Source organism: Lupinus angustifolius, chromosome LG04, assembly GCF_001865875.1.
Source record: "Lupinus angustifolius cultivar Tanjil chromosome LG04, LupAngTanjil_v1.0, whole genome shotgun sequence".
NCBI classification, from domain to species: domain Eukaryota; kingdom Viridiplantae; phylum Streptophyta; class Magnoliopsida; order Fabales; family Fabaceae; genus Lupinus; species Lupinus angustifolius.
The window spans coordinates 1,503,541-1,508,453 of NC_032012.1; the positions used below are offsets into that span (position 1 = coordinate 1,503,541).

The 4,913-nt window shown below is 29.1% G+C and overlaps 1 long non-coding RNA gene across 1 annotated transcript; it reads left to right on the plus strand.

Annotated features, from left to right (window-relative positions):
- LOC109344918 lies at nucleotides 3,757-4,044 on the plus strand. Its single transcript, XR_002107361.1, has 3 exons — nucleotides 3,757-3,782; nucleotides 3,839-3,886; nucleotides 4,009-4,044. It is a non-coding gene; the product is annotated as an uncharacterized LOC109344918 (long non-coding RNA).

A 4,913-nucleotide genomic window follows, 5' to 3' on the forward strand; every position in this document is an offset into this window, starting at 1 on the left:
TCATATTTTTTGTGTTAAAAATTTCATCTTTATGTCTATTTCGAATAATGTTTATACTATAATATGTTGTCCATTATGTATAATGAAGTTGTTATTAATAGTATTGACATCCTATGATATTCTTGATGCAATGAAGTATAATGAAGTCATTCTGTACAATGAAATTGTTATTAATAGTATTTCATTTTTATTCATTCTAATTTCATACTTATTAGTAATGTTTATACTATAATTAATGTTGTTTCTTATGTTTATATTCTTGAAGTTCTTGATGCATACTATAACTAATTACATACAATATTCTTGAAGTTATTTATACTATAACTAATTACATACTTATTAGTGATATTCTTGATATTCCAGTTTGATATTCTTCATGCATATTCTTGAAGTTGTTTCCTATGTTTATACTATAATATGTTGTTACAGAATATTAGTAATATATAATATAAATTGAATAACATTAGTTGCTCCATAAGATTCAATGAATTTTGTCATGGTAAAATTCATCCACGAGAATCATGTACATGAAATATAATATTTTATTGAATTTGAGTAATTTTTTCCAGCTTTTATTGAATAAGAGATGTTATCCTGTTTGCCAAATATATTAATTTGAGCAGACTTCTTCTAACATCAAGTTTGAACAAAGCTGTCATTTTGGTTATACATAAGTGATACTTCTTCTATTCAAATTTTTTTGCCTTAAAAATTTGAACTTTATTTCATTTTGTTCTTGAATATATGTTTGTTAAATAATAAATATTCTGTAACACACATTTAAATCCCAATTTCATATTATTTTGAAACTTCAACACGTTTCACCATTTCATTATACATAAGTGATGTACTTTCTAAGTTGTTTCATTCAAGTACGAAGTTGACTCTCTGTATATCCATTATTAGTTGGTTATAATTATTTGAAGATTTGTGAAGAAGATCTTTGCTCCTGACCTTGACACGGTTTTGATGAAGACACCAACATTACCAAAAAGAAGAAAATGAAGAATACTTATGAAGACAAAGAAGAATAAAACTTCAAGAAAAATTAGATTAAGTCTCTATAAGTATTTCTATCCTAAAACTCCTTGTTATACAAAGTACTAATGCTCAAACCATTTTTAAAGAATAATGAAACACTTTAAAATACTTAAAACATTTTTTGAAATAATGTGTAACATGTTACTTCATTCAAGTAACAAGTTACATGTGAGAGAAAAAGAGTTATCCAACTTAAAACTGTTCAGAATAATCCATTACTGCCTTTGAGTAACATATTACCAGTTTTACAAAAGTTGAGTAACCGATTACTCTAATTCATTTTTAAATAATTAGTGGACAATATGTTTGAGTAATCAATTACCCAATGTAAGTAATTGATTATTGAAGACTGTTACATGAGATTTCAGATTTCAAAACGAAATGTTTTCACTCCAAATCTCTTCACTTCAAACAACTCATACACTTTCAGAAAGGCACCATGAGTGTTTGGAAAGTCTATATAAAGACTCTAACTCTCACAACATAAACACACAACTTTTATATAACTCTCATACTACTCTGAAAAATTCTCTCACTATTTTTCTGCACTTTTGCACTAAGTTCTTAAACTTTCAAAAGGAGAAATTTTCTGAGTTACTTAAAGTAATTGATTCAATTTTTCACAAATCTATTGAGCATTATTAATAAGTATAAAAAGAGAGTTGATTGGCCATTATTGAAATTCTTCATTCATTGCAATAAACTTTCTTTCACAGGGTGTGAATAGAAAAGGGATAGAGTAACTTGGAAAAGTGTTTTCCAAGGGTATAAATATTAGTGAGTGGGTAATGTACTTAGAGATCTCGGGGTAAGACTTTGTAATTACTACCCATAATACTTAGTGGAAAATCTCTTGTGTTGCAAAAGTACTGGACGTAGCCTTCGGTAGACAAGAAGGTGAACTAGTATAAAATACTTGTGTACTCTCCTTTCCCTTTCCTCTTTAATTTATACTTGTTTATTTTCTGCAATATTATCCGCTGCACATTAGCTCTTACATTTTGCAGAAAAAGCTACCATAATTTAAAGTCAACTAATTCACCCCCCTCTTAGTTGCACTCTCATTCTTACAAGATTAACATTATGATTTTTATAGTAAATTTTAATTGTTTTTTTTTATTTCAAGAACCTTAATAACAATATATTACGGCCATCGCTATTTTAACAAGTATATTGCCTAAAGTATTAGTTGACTGTCTGAAGTCTATATTTCGTAGACTTTGTAATAATTGAATTTAATCCATATCGTAATTTATTACTATCTTCAATTATCGCTTCTTTAATTTCCAGATTGTAAATGGTTGAGTCTTATGCAGAGAGTAATATCTTCGATAACAAATAAGGTCTGCATATTATGTGGTAGCTTACCTATTAGCTCATCTCTGCAAAAAAAATGACCTTAACATTTTTTATCTTACTACATTATCATTCTTTCATGAATTCACAATCATGTTTTTAATATGTTATACATAAATGTTGTTGTTAATTTTGGTCTGGCTTAATACTTTTATTTGTGGTTGCTTAATCTTTCCATAAGTTAGTGTTTGTTGTATTAATGTCAATATCACGCCTGTTCGAGCTGGTAAGGGATATGAATGACTCAAAACAGCTGTGGAAGATAGCTGTTAAAATTACAAAAATTTGGTATGTTCAACTTTCACCTAAACCCGGACATCTACAGATGATATTAATGGACTGCAAGGTAATATTACATAAAAAACACATGTTTATTACAATTTTAATTACTAACCATCTCTATTTGTAGGGGGACAAGATCCAAGTTTCAGTTAAAAAGGATGAATTCAATCAATGGAAAGATAATTTGATTGAAAACAACACCTATGTCATGCATAATTTCAATGTGTTTCACAATGATCTTCAACTTAAGGCATGCAATCATGCTTACAGATTGTAATTTACTGCTAGTATAACTCTAAGAGAGAAAGAGTTTGTTGATATTCCTCAATTTTAATATGATTTTAAAAAGTTTTCTGAAATACTTGCTGGAGACTTTAATGCTGATTTGTTAGTAGGTAATTTTTTGATAGTATATATATTTTGAAATTGTTCAATTTTTTAGTTTATTTATATTATATTAATATTTAATGTTTTTAATTTGTAGACATTATCAACGTTGTTGATAAAATGGTTTTCTCTCAGACACAAGCTTCTTTAAAGAAGATCATTTTCAATCTTAGAGATTCTAGGTAAATGTAAATTAATTTTGTTTTTTACTATGACTAATTAACCTTTTTTATCTCACAAATTTTTTAGTATTTGTTGTAATCAGTGGTGATGTTATCACATGTACTCTTTGGGAATCTCATGCCATGAAGTTTTTTAATTGTTACAACAACTTCACAATTGGTGAGCCCTTGTTACAACAACTTAACAATTGGTGAGCCCCTGATTGTTTTGCTGACACATGCAAGAGTCAAGGAAGGACAAGGTATTTTTTATCCTTCTATTATTACAACTATCCTCATTATAGAATTATGCTTTTGAGATTCAAGTTGATTGTTTTGCAGGTAAGTATCCACCGTTTGTGAGCAATTCATGGTGTGGATCGAAAATATTGATTGATGATGAAATTCCTGATTATCAGAAATACAAGGATATGTACATTCTTTTTTGTAAGGTTATTACAATTTTTCGATGAATCACATTCATATACTGTTGTTATTTGTAACTTTTTTGTAGTTTTGCAACTTTAATTTTGTCATGTGACTCATTGAGCCAAGGTAACCAACTGTCTTAATATTCTAATTTATCTGATGATGATCGATTCATGTACAAGGCTGAAGTGAAGACTCTTTCTGAAATTGCTGCCTTGACATCAACTGAGGTATATTTATGTTGTATTTACATTTTTTGTATTAGTTATGTTCTTACTCGAATTTTTTAATTTCTAGGAAATAACTTGCGTTACTATTGGAACAATTGCAATGTTTATTGTGGGGAAACAAGGATGGTATTATGATGGCTGTTTAAAGTGCACTAAGAAGGTTGATGTTAAGGACTCTCCGTTCACGTGCAAGTGTGGAACATATAACTTGAGTTGTACCCCGAGGTAATGCAATTTCAACATGTTATATATTTTATTTTTAAATATTTAGAGTTTTTAATATCCTACTTATTTTTTAATATGGAGTTTTGGTTAAGGTACAAATTGGATATTAAAGTCATTCACGAGAATGGAAGTGGAAGATTTGTGTTTTGGGATCGTCAATGTGCTGATATCATTGGAATATCTGCTTTGGAACTTAGAAATCAGATGATTGCAGTACGTATTTTTCCAGTTATACATTATAAAGATTGATATCACATGAGTACTTATTTTTACCTTAACTGTAGGAAGGTGAGGATGATCCAAAAACATTCCCTCTAATATTTGACATGTTGTTTGCAAGGACAATGGCATTTAGAGTTAAAGTCCAACCATCCTACCACCAATCTTCTGTTATAAGGCTATATTAGAGTCCGGTGTTGATCAGGTCCATTGCTGATCAGTTTGGAACAGTGGAGATACATAATGTTAGTTAATTATATTTCTATTTTACGCAGTTTTCAATTTTTTTATTTCTAATACAATCAAAGTTAATTTTTACCTTCTTTTAACAAGGGTTCGACCTCTGAAGAACTTCATGGAAAGTCTCATCTCAATGACATGTCTCAATACGAATCTGTGAGTGGCATCTGTAATTGAATACAATGTTTAAGATGCAAAGGTAATTCCTGTTATAAATGAGATTTATTGACATGTTTCTTAACTTGCATGGTTAGTTTGTATTTTTCACTGTTGATCATGATCCAGACAACCTTCAATTACTAACTCCAACCAAGAGAATGTCGGTTGACTTAGATTTGGACCT